Source organism: Coturnix japonica, chromosome 4, assembly GCF_054131305.1.
Source record: "Coturnix japonica strain WE chromosome 4, WE-NBRP24, whole genome shotgun sequence".
NCBI lineage: Eukaryota > Metazoa > Chordata > Aves > Galliformes > Phasianidae > Coturnix > Coturnix japonica.
The window spans coordinates 85455935-85468370 of record NC_140666.1 but is presented as its reverse complement, the minus strand read 5'-3'; the positions used below and the strand labels follow the sequence as shown (position 1 = coordinate 85468370).

Genomic DNA, 12436 nt, shown 5'->3' with positions numbered 1-12436 from the left:
AATGGAGTTATGCATTGACATTTTCAGCATCTGCAAATAACCCCTTGCGTAAACAGCAGCATAATCCTGTGAATACACACATCCCACTCCTTTACACTCTGTTTTGGCAAATCTTGCTGGGTTTGCTGCAGTTGGTGTCAGGGAGGATTTACACGTGAATTTGAGTGTAAACACATGTGGTTAATGGCCTGCTGAGTTGCTCAGACTTGTTATTGGTGGAAGTCTCTTCAATCCTTTTCTTTTTTGCTACGCATGGAGGAGTGCGGAATCCTTCTCAGCATTCATATTGGTCTGAACACAAGTCTGTCCTGGCTCTCATTTAAACACACGGGCTCACTAATTGGGTTGTAGTGCTTGGCCGATGTGAACCATGCAGGTCTCCTGCACACACCTGGTCCTAGTGGCCATGGGCATCCATCTGCATTCCTCTGCTCACTCATCCATGTAGTGAGGATTCGAGGGGCACGGCTACAAACACACCCAGCTTTATGGGGTAGGTTTCACCAATGGAGCTCAGCAAAAATTTCACAGAGGGTAATAATGCGGCAGGAAGATGTCAGCCTGATGAGGGCCAGGGTCTGCAATCCAAATGGGATGCACCCAGGCCAGTTTGGTTCCACAATGGGGATCTTGGGAGAAAATGCTACTGGTTAGGATTCTGTAGGTATTTCGGACTTGATCTTGACCTTATCTTAACAGCAAAATGTTTCTTGGGTTAAGATTTCTAGGTTTTAAAAGTTTGCTACAAATGCTAAATGAATGGAAAAAGAAAAATGGATTATTGAAGTTCAAAACAAAAACAGAATTAAAATATTGGTATTGATTTGACTATTAATTAGTCTACAAATAGAGTGGAGTCTGAACAAAAGAGGGTGCTCAATGTTACCTTTCATGTTTAGCCCAGGCATCTTTGTGTCTGTTCACCATTTTCTGATCCCTCAGAATAATCCATGGTGCAATGACCTCTATTTGTTAGTATTTCAGCTTTTACACTTCTTTTTCTCTTTCCCCTTCTGCTTGTCTCTTGTAATTAGGATTTAATATATCCCGCAGTATATATGGGCATCAGCAAAGCAATGCATATTCTTTTATTTTCCCATTTTCACTAACCAAATCCAGTCTGTAGTGTGATTTCCATCTGAGTTGATCGATGCTTTGGTGAGAGGAGTAATAAATAACACTTTAGAGCAGACTTCAAAATGCCTTTTTTCTTTGATCTGAGTAATTAAGGAGTCAAGTTGCTGTTCCTAAGCTTTTTCTGATGGAATTACATGAGTTACACAGCTCTTCATTTGTATGTCATTAAACATTATGTTTTATTGCTGCTGTTCAAACAATTAGTACCTAAATATGCCCCATATTCTCATAAAGAGGCAGTAGCAGTGCTAATGTTAATGCCCTGATTAACAGTTTGTTCCCATCCAGAGTCCACCATCATGCCTGAATGCCATTTAATGTCAATCAGATCTTTACTGATGCCCTTCTGAAGTCATTCTCTTCTGCAGTCATTTAACTGCACAGCAAAGTGAGGGTAATTCAAACAAGAAAGTTAACTAAAAATGGCATTTCTTTTAACACAGGAATTTTTTAAACTTCATTACAAGTTTTGGTTATAAAAAGGCCACTGCTTCATGGTGATCAGTCATTTTGACATTTTTATGGTGTTTTTATTACCCCTGGCTCATTTCCATACTAAAGGGAACATTTGTAACAATACTTGCTCTTTCTGTTATGATTAGGATTGTGCTTTTGCCGTGCTTTGTTGGGCTGTTGCAGTGCTCAATAATGCTCTTGGCACACGTCCTCCCAGACCCTGCGGTGTGTTTATTCAAAGGGAAGGAAAAAGAAGTGTCTACTAAAACAATAAACTACTACTGCTTGCGTTAACATGGCCATAACTTCCTTGTTCTGCAGACAATCAGTTAGCAAAGCTGTTAGGTAAACTTGCTCCTTCACTGTTGAAAAAATAAATATTCATGAATCTTGCAGCCACGTTTTCCCATGCTTTATAATGGAGTTGAAGACGATGAAGGATTTTAAAGCTAATAATTTAACCAGAGAGATAAGGACGGGGGCCCAGATCCTGAAAGCAGTGGGAGCTGGGATCCTAAATTGTACTGGGTAAGTATTTAAGGATGTGTTATTTCAATTTTAATGTTTTTTGCTAGTGCTGCTTAAGACAGGATGTGAACTTGAAAAGAGAAGTTGTGAATCAGGAATGTTAAGAAAAAATTCTTCTCAGCATTGGCACAGGCTGCCCAGGGAGGTGGTGGAGTCTCTGTCCCTGGAGGTGTTCAAGAACTGTGTAGATATGGCACAGAGGGCCATGGGTTAGTGGGCATGGTGGGGTCGGGTCAGTGGGTAGACTAGGTGATCTTGGTGATCTTTTCCAAGATCACCTTAATGATTCTATGGTTCTATGAAAAGTAAGGAGGGACAAATAAAATGAACAGAGATTACACATCACAGAGATTTCAAGGCTAAAGTGAAATCACTGTTTTTTCTGGATCATACAGGTTGGAGCCCAGAAATAACCAGGATTTTGTGTTGGGTGCTAGGAACTTCCCCTGCCTCCATACCCAGGACAAACCAGCACAATCAATTCCCACATAACAGACAATTTCAATGAAACTTGTCCCTAGAGAACATCTTTAATTTTAAGCATGTTCTTTAATTTTAAGCATTACCTGAGTCTCTAAGAGAAGTAACAATGTGTTTTAAAGCTTGAATTCATCCTAATGAAACAGATAGTTATGGCCCGACTAATAGCTGGCCCTTCCTGCAGATGGTTTAGTTTTTGGGTGGAGCAAAGGACCCACAAAGGCCCGTTGAAGCCAATGAGCTTAGCTAGATTTGTCATCCAGGTACCATAAAACAAAAGGATGAATCTGGGTTTGGGCACAAAATATAGAGTTGGAAAACTACAGAAACGCACAGCACTTTGGTCAAGTGTCCATATATATCAAATTTACCCAAGTCGGGTAGAGATCTAAGCAGATAATTCTGCCTTTCCCTATGCTGCTGAGCACCTCCTGCCCATGAATGGGGAGGAAAGGAAGGTACCCATGGGGAGGCTATGAAGGGCTGCCTGCTGGTGCAAGTCCCAGTGTTCATTGCACTGCTCCATTTCCCTGGTCCTGTGCTGCCAAGGAATGTCAGGTGCCCTTTGTCATGGTTCAGAAAGAGCAAACCTTTCCTTCTTGACATCAGAGGAGATGGCAGTTTGATATTTATCTGGAAACCTATTTCAAATGTATGCACGCAATAGAGGCTGCATGTGGGGACAGGTCTGACCCGATAGTGATAAAACACCTCTCTCATTTTGGTGTGTGAAGACCTAATACTCCCATATGCCAGAAAAGATTTGTAAGGGGCCATAAAGTCAGTACAGCTCTGTTTGCACTTGCTCTTGGTTCCTTGACAGTGCTGAAGGGGATTCTGTGCAAACACTGCTCTGTGGTGAGCATTTAGAGAAACATTCCCTGCGGCGTTTAGGCTGATTAGCCACTTGTGCCAGAACAGACAAACAGCAAATGGAAGGCAGAAAATTTAATGGGTAAAACAAGGTCATAATGGTACCTACCACCAAAGAAATGTTGAATAGTTTTGTTGAATAGTTTTAGAGGATATGATGATTTACCTCACGTAGGTGAATTCTTATGTGCCATTTCAGATTGCCCAGAAAGCTGGTGAGTGTCCCATCCCTGGAGACACTCAAGGTCAGGCTGAATGGGATCTGAGCACTTGTTGGAGCTGTAGGTGTCCCTGGGGGGTTGGACTAGGTGGCCTTTGTGGATCCCTTTCAACTCAAACAATTCTATGATTTTATACTAGGATTGCTGTAACCCGGTGCTGAGCTGGGTTTCTCACCCAGCTGAAGGCACAGCTGATTTGTTATTCTATTCAGGGCTGTGATTTATCCTTATTCCTCCCAAAGCATGGTCTAAAAGCCATGGACAGAAACAGAACTAGTTCCCAAGCTACTGGCTGAGGACATCAGAGTGGCTTTGATTGAACTCAGCTTGCTAAAAGTCAGTGGGAATCTTACGCTGAATTTTTCAGGAAGATAATTCATTTATCTTACAAAGCCAGCAGCTTTTTGACAGCTGCTGTCATCAGCACTGAAAGATGATTATTTTTTGATTTCTCTATTTTTGAAGTAAATACATGCAAAAGAAATACAACAGGCAATTTTGTACCATTAAGAAGGACGTGTACAAGAACTGCCAACAGCTCCTACAGAAAGCTGTGTGTTTCACTGGCTTATGCACCTCCAGTAGTAAAAAGCTTCTATGAAATATCATGTGTCATCTTTCATAAAGCTGGAGAAAAAAAAATCATGACAAATAATTCACATTTCAAATAGCATTAAATGGAAACTTCACAAAGCAGATTCAAATTGTTTAATAAACGCTGATAAGTCCCTCCAGGAGTATCAGGCAACGAATGATAGATAATACTTTGGCAGTGAAGAGTAGTGTCTGCTTCCAACAATTATGGATGACCGGACTGTCTAGGAAACATGTTTGGACTGTTAATCTTGATGGTTTGTCACTGTTGAGATTGTAGTGGGAGGCACCAGTACAGGAAAACTGTATCAGATGTAGAATTTATGTAGTCGTGTGGTGTTAAATTTTGGAGGTTTCATCATTCAAAATAATTCAGTTTCCAAAATCCTCCATGTTTGTACTCTTTCTAAATTTTTATTATATTTATTCTTGATGATTTTTATTATTCCAGAAGCCAACGCAAAGCATATACAGAGACAAAACATATTATTGCTGTTTTCAACCACAAAGTTTGAGTGAGTTATTATGATCACTGCTTTCATATTTGTGTGCTGGATTATATGGAAATCTGTTTTTATTGTTTCCAAGACGAAGGACTACTTAGCTGTCCCATGACTGTATATATAATATTGTAAATATTTGGAATATAAACGGTATTTGGAGTTCAGAGACCAGATTTCTTTAAATGCAGTCTTGGTTGCTGCTTAGCTGACACCCCAGAAACCTCAAACTTAATCCAATGGAACCCTCAGCAGATACGTGCAGAATGGGATGGCTTCAAAGAAGAGATGGCCACAATTACTCTTGGACAGGTGGTCACATCTCTCAGTCCTACATCCCAGCACACGAGCAATGGTAGTGCTGAAAATGACTTCGCCTAATGTAGGCAAATGAAGGCCTAGTTAGTTAGTGACCACAACCCTTATTTGGAAATCTTTCACGGCGCATCATCTGCCATCATCTCAAGCCAAGAATCATAAGCATTATAACAAGGAGATATACTTGAGCACAGAGGATTACAGTTTTCTCAGGGATTCTTGTCATAAACCCCATAGTGGGTAGAGCTTAACATAGTTTATGATAATAACTGAGTATCACATTGCCTGTAGCATCAAAAAATGACAGCAAAATTCAGAAGCAGGTGGGCAGCTTTAATTGTATAGGCTCCGAAAGGAATAAACACTGGGATGATTTTTACTCTCTGTCTGCTATAAGTCAGTGCACAGTGACCCCACTGGTGCTGATTTGGTGAGAATAAAGCACGTAGCCCATATTTAACCATAGAAAGTATCTTTACCCCACCCCTCCCTGTGAGAACAGAGAAAATGGGATTTGTAGGAGGAACTGGGGGTTGTAATGCTGCCAGTGATTTGCACATATCAGGGCTGAAACATCAGATGGAGGAAGTACCCGAACAGCTGTGACTGCAACAGATGTTCTCCAGACAGCTCTGCCTCATGAAGATGTAGTGTAGCAATAGGTCATGTTACAGAAACAGAAAATTAAAAAGAGTGATTTTACATGCATGAGCACTGGCTCCCCAGGCCCTGCAGTATGAGTGACACTCAACACGGAAAGCAGCTGGGACTCTTCTGAAGAGATCATTGTGCCCCTTTTCAACAGAACTCGCTTTTCTAACATATAGATGTCTCTAGCAGGAATAACAAGGCTTGTGGTACCAAAACGCAGAAGGAATGAGTGCAAAATCTGCTTATTGTTCCTGCAATTTAAGCATGGTTTCTCAGTTTCTTGGCTTCTCTGCTTCTTCTGCTGCCTCCCTTCTTTGGTTCATCAAGAAGGGGGTTTCTGGTATACGGACCTATGAATGGCAATAATGGTAGGAATTGTATCATTCTAGCCTGAAACTTCCCTAAATGTTTATCTGTAGTCATAATATATGGCCAGAAGACCATTTTCTGGTAAACTCAAGTGGTAATCTCCCACCTGGTGCTCCATGGCTCAAATCACCCAACCCATCACTGCCACCCAAGGCCTCTCAGAGATGGCTCCAGAGCATAGAATCATAAGAGTGTCCATAAATAGAGTCCATGGGTTGGAAAAAACCACTAAGAGTGTCCATAAATAGAGTCCATAGCTTATTAAACATATTTAAGTATGCATATTAAACAAGCATTCAAAAACTGCATACGCTTAATTCCATGAAGTGAGGTTGCAAGTACACACAGACCCCATCATGGCAGTTTCAATACAGATTTCTGTATATGTATTCACATATCCCAGACCTATCTCCTGTTACGAGAAAGGTGTGATCTGCTGTGTCTTTGCATGGAGACACTGATCTGATTACATTTAAATGATTACAATTATGATGAAATACTTGGTGCTTTGGTGCATCGCTCCACCACCAGCACCTCCATCTGCTCAGGGGAATGCTGATCAATTTCTCACCACCCAGGAAGGAATGAAGTTTATTCAATAGCAAACCCCTTGATAAGTTCACAACTATCCCCATGACTGAATGGTGACAAAACTCCATGAGAGAATTTCTCGCTTATGGTTAAAAGAATTCTCGAGCCTAGGATCTACATGATGTGACATAGATAATTCTCAAAAACACAGTTCATTTTGCAGAGGCTTCTCTGAACTGCTCCCAAACACCTCTGTGGTTCATTCATCTCTGGGATTTTGGCTCTGATGTATGAGGGCTCCTACCAATTGTTCCCACATTGCAGAAGACCAGCGAGAAATGAGGCTCCACATCTTGATTGATAGATTGATTGATTGATTGATTGATTGATGGGGGAGAAAGACAGTAAAGCACAGAAAAGAAACTGATTGGGATCCACATGCTGCTGAATGTATTTGTGCTGAATTCTGGGTTGTTTCACTAGCTGCAGTGATGATAGAACCCAGAATCCAAATTGTAAAAAAAAAAAAAAGGGGTGTGAAGAGAAGATGAGGGAGAATAGGAGGGTGAACAATTAAAGCTTCCTTCTGGAAGGCTTTTCTAAAAGATAGCCTGTTTTATGTGGTCTGGAATGCTTCAACTGGAAAATCTGCAGATGAGGGAGGCACAAGAGGCTGTTTCAGGATTTGAGAGGCCTTTTTGAGGGTGAAATTCAAGGAATAAATGGCAGGGACAGAGAAGTCAAAAGTAACTGTGAGTGTAGAAAGCAGGGGAAGTTTGGGGTCAATTGGTGTAATTTAATATAACCTACACTTGCATTTCCCACCACCATAGGATCTCAGCTTTCTTTCTTAATACTAAGCAGGAGATGTGCAATGGACCAAGTTAATCTGGAAGAGGAAGATGAGTTAAGAATGAAAGTGTTGACCACTTTGACCTAATCTACCTCAGTTTTTTGATTCTTGTTCAACATCTTTATCAGTGATTGGGATGAAGGAATAGAGCTCACTCTCAGCAAGTCTGGTGATTATACAAAGCTGGGAGGAGTGGCTGGTGCACCAGAAGGCTATGCTGCCATTCAGTAGGATCTGGATGGGATGGAGAGGAACATGATAAGCTTCTAACATGGGCAAGCATAGAGCCCTAAAACTGGGTAGGAATCACCTCATGCATAAGTACAGCATAGAGAATGACCTGTAGGAGAGGAGCTCTGAAGAAAAGGACCTGGATGTCCTGGTGGACAACAAGTTGGCTGTGAGCCACCAGTGTTCCAAGAAGGCCAGTGGTATTCTGGGGTGTGTTGGGAAGAACATGGCCAGCAGGTTGAGGGTTGTGATCCTCCTTTTCTACTCTGCCTTGGTGAGGTCCCTTCCAACCCCAATGGATCTGTGATTCTGTCACCTGTGTGTGCTTGAGAATGGGGCATTTTCTCTCCACCCATTGATAGTAAGAAGCCTTCACAAGAGCTGATTTGCTGTGAGAGCAGATCTTCCTGAAGGATTTGGGCTCCACAAGCAAGCAGGAATCTCATTGCCTATCCTGTGAGAGTTGTCAGGAATTTCTTTTTCCCCTCCTGGAATAAATAGAAACAAGTAAAACTGCATGCCAAACTCTTCCCCTCTGGTTTCAGATTGGTTTCCACTGAAATCTTTAATCTGAAGCATATGGGAACAGTTTGTTTCAATTCTGATATCTAAAGATAATTGAAAACTTTTGAAACATTTAGCACGCTGCAATTTCAAACCAAAGGTGCTTCAGAATCAAAATAAATTCCTCATCTAAAGAAAATACAAGAGACAAAGACCACATTATGGCAGGTTGAAAAGTATTTTCTTTTTTAATGTTTAGTCTGGAGATTCTTCCTTCTCCAATGCTCCTGAAAGCAGGTTGCCTTTTGACAAATTGAGTTTCCAGGAAATCTGGCTTTTCTCTTGCCAGTTCCCTGCTCCACTTGGGAGATCCTCATCTCAGTAGTCCTATGTCTCATCAGCCCCTTGAACTTGTGCTAAAATGAACCAAACTGAGCTTTCTGCTTGTGAAATTTGTCCATTTACATGGGCTGAGCAAGCTGAACTGAACAGTAAGATGGACTCTTTGTTTAACAAGAAAACAGAAGTGAGTTAATGAGCAGTAGAGAATGAAGAAGGAGGCTGTTTGTGCTTTTTTTCATTTTTTTATTTTTTTTTTTTTAAGGAAGAACTGTGTGAACCAGACAGCTTCTGTCACAGACTTGAGCAGCAAGCCGTCTGGTGTATACAAAATATAAAGTATCAGGAATTTTGGAGACTGGGACACAACCCAAAACCACGTTAACAGGGCATTCAGATGAGAATAAAAGAAACCTTATTTGAGGAGTTATGAAATCACTGCAATATGTTCCACGTATAGAAGGAACAGGAGGTCACTGAAGTGGCCAGTTGGGCTTACACAAGGCACCGAGAGCAGAGAGCTGGCAGTACACAGGCTAAATTAGTGCCAAAGAAATCAAATGTAGTTTGCTTCAACTTAGAGAGGCCAAGGGACCAATAACACAAAGCAATTCAATTATAACTTGGTCAGTACCCTGACGCTAGCATGTTTCCAGACCTGGACTGAAGTTTTTCCATCTTAAATAGAGCTTTTGTGTATCAGTCCAGTGGCTCACCATGTCAAACTGCCTCTTCCAGGCTGCCTCTTCCTCACTCTAAGCTGAGCTTTAGATTTTATTCAGGCCATAGGTGGTTTTCTTCATGACCACAGAAAACCATGCTAGATTGAAGTACGTATCCCACAGGGTACTGCAGAAAGTCTGATCCCTGTTCATGCACTCCCACTACACCCAATCCCCATCCCTTCTGCATGAAAGACCTTCACACCTGAAGACCAAATGACCTGACTTCCAATACAGTCCTCAGTGCAGGAAGTGGTGAATCTCTCAAATCAAAGACACATAGGATAATGTTTGAAGCAAGAGATTTCGGCATAGGATATTCCATCTGTAGGATTTTTGAAGGGGAGAGAGAGGAATGAATGACTGATTTAGTGCTTGGATTTAAGAAAAAAAAATCTCCACCTGTTAATCCCACATGAAATTTGTCCCATTCAGCATTTTGCTGTTTTGTAGGTTTTTTTTTTTATATAGAGGGGCTGGTACTAGGCAGATCCTTGCTCAGGGTGCAAGGTTTTGTGAACAAGTACTGCTAAGAACTGCCTAAATAGGATTTAGAAGTAGAGTCTAATGCTGATTCTTAAATCTTTCCTGTGAATCTAGTGCCATACATACAGACATTTAGTCTTTGGGAACAATCGGTACAGCTTGACACGTTTTGGTTTTCCTGCCTCTAAAACACTGAAGTTGAATAACAACAGGGGAAATCCTGTAAGAGTTTGGCTCTGTATTTGTGTAAACCCTCTGCATGGCTATTTCTAAATATTTATGTTACCTGAGATTTTGTTATAAACTTAATAATAAGTGCTCCTGTACTTCAGCAAGTAACAAAGACGGCCTTTGGCTTGCACAGTGCTTGGAGAGAGGAGCATTCTAAAGTGTCTGGAAGGAATTTTGCACATGGAAGAGCATAAACACACTTGTGTGGTGTTTTGTGTTTGTAGCAGTAAATTACTTCTGCTTTCCCTTCTGAGAAGTTAATCTGAAACGTGGTTTCCTGTGCAAAATTAGAGAGAAGTTTATCACCCACAAAGCCATAATTCTGTAGCTTATCTGACTAAATTTTGTGGTTAAATTGGGGCATATTTTCAGGGAAACATCTAATTTGATACTGTTTTTTTTCCTCTCTCTACTGTTCTTTTCATTGTTCAGATAACAGTCACTATTAATAGACATACCATTGAAATCAACATTTGGCAATTCTAGTTTATGGTTTTCATTGAGAGAAGCATATCTGAACCATGTGGACCATATTGTCCAAGTCTAGGTATTACAGCGGAATTAGAGAATCATAGGATGGCTTGTGTTGGAGTGGACCTCAAGGATCATGAATCTCAAAAATCATGTTTACTGAACACCAGGAAAGCTTTCTAACTCAGTGAATAGATTAAGTTGGAGACTATGCAGAACCAGTTCTAGTGGGAAGATTTTGAGAAACCTGGAATGGTTGTATCAGGCCTTGAACTGACCTGTTGCAGATAGTCATTGCCAGACATGGTTTCATTGTTTTTAAGAGCAATTGTTTTCCTAACTTACACCTGTTTTAGGTTAGACTTTTAAAAGTTGGTACCATAACATGGCATTTAAAGACTGGGGCAAACGAATAGCAAAACCATTCCAGATCTCCTCCAGGTCTTTTCTTGACAGGTGTGGAGGCAGTGTTCAGCACTTGCGCCTTGGGCCGTAACCTAATCAGATCTGGTTTTGTTCTGAGAGTTGAAAAGCCGGCTAGTAACAAAAACTTCCTCTTAAAATGCAGGTCAGCATCTGACTGATGGAGGAGCAGCAGAGCTAGGACCACACTCCTACATTTGGGTGTAGGCCCCAGTTCCATCCTACCTGATGATTCTTTATGGGCTGTTAATGTAGCCTGTGTATATGATAGCAGTCTTTTTAAAGAGCTCTGAGAGGGTGTTTCTGGTTACTAATTAATCTCTCCTAACTTTTCCTGTCACATTTTCCTCTCTTTGCAGTTCCCTATGGGTTTCCAGGCCTGGAAATCTCGTTACCACAAGCTCCATCTTTTGCTCCCTTCAAAACTCACATCATTATAGTCCCAACTGTTCTTGTAAGAAAAGGAAAAGATCACCTTGGAGCTTCTCCTGGGTCTTCCTAAGCATTTTAAGCTATGCAATTATTTGGTCATCAATTATGTGATTTGGGTGTTGCACTGAAAGGAGGGCTCTGTTGTCTGAGGTGCAAATGAGGCAAATAAACCTCAGCCTTCTCACCAGGGTATTTACAATCCACCTGCATGTTCAACAATGCCTCTCTAGGGCGTCTTGTTGGAAAAATAACCATACAACTGTATGAAAACTAACCACTAATTGAAGGAAGAGTGAGCCTAAGCAGCACAGAAATACACAAGAGGGTGTTAGCTTGGAAATACACAAAGAGAATTTCTGGCACTTCAGTTTGTTAGTGGATGTTTTATTTCTTTTCAGCAAGATCTGAGTTCTGAGAAGATGATGTTTATGTGAGAAATAAAACATCGTTGAGCATTTGGGTGTTGGTCAGATATGTTACTACCAACATTCTCTTCTGGGAGATGTTTTGCAGAGCTTTAGGACCAAGACCAAGTCAATAAACCTCTTTGTACCCTTACATATCATCTAACACACTGGAAACTAACTTACACATTGGAGTCTAACTTACCTAAATGGGAGGCCTGAGGCAAATTACGTTGTTCTCCCTCAATTATTGGGAAGCCTCTCAGTGCTGATGATACCTACCTTTTTCCATTCACTAAAGCTGTGATAACTCTCTTCTTGTCATTCTTACCTGTGCAGTGCATCTCTCCCTGTCTAGATGCCAAAACTGCATTAATCAAGGCCTCATGTATACAGTTTTAACTTCTACACTCATTAACTATGTACTAGCCACCTGATAATATTGTTCCCATTCTCCTCTGCCGTTTCTTTTGAGGTGTACATTCAAAATCAGAAAGATGCAAGCCCACAAGCCTTGTCTGTAGTAAATAGCCCCAAGTTCATCCTTGATGAAACTGCTTCAGTTCAGTGGGACCCCAGCAGTGATGAATTCTGACCTTTACAAGAAATCCAAGGCAGAGCGAGCAAGGTTGTCTCTGTTTTCTAATTTAAATTTTACACTTGAAGGATATACATACATTTT

General features: G+C 41.0%; 1 long non-coding RNA gene across 3 annotated transcripts in view; it reads left to right on the top strand.

The window, feature by feature from the left end:
• The first annotated feature begins 750 nt into the window (after positions 1-750).
• Positions 751-12436, top strand: part of LOC107313939 (uncharacterized) — an 83423-nt gene continuing 71737 nt past the window's right edge. For all 3 annotated transcript variants that reach the window (XR_014946051.1, XR_014946050.1, XR_014946048.1), the window contains exon 1: positions 751-2121. This is a non-coding gene — a long non-coding RNA (uncharacterized LOC107313939). The remainder of the gene's footprint in view (positions 2122-12436) is intronic.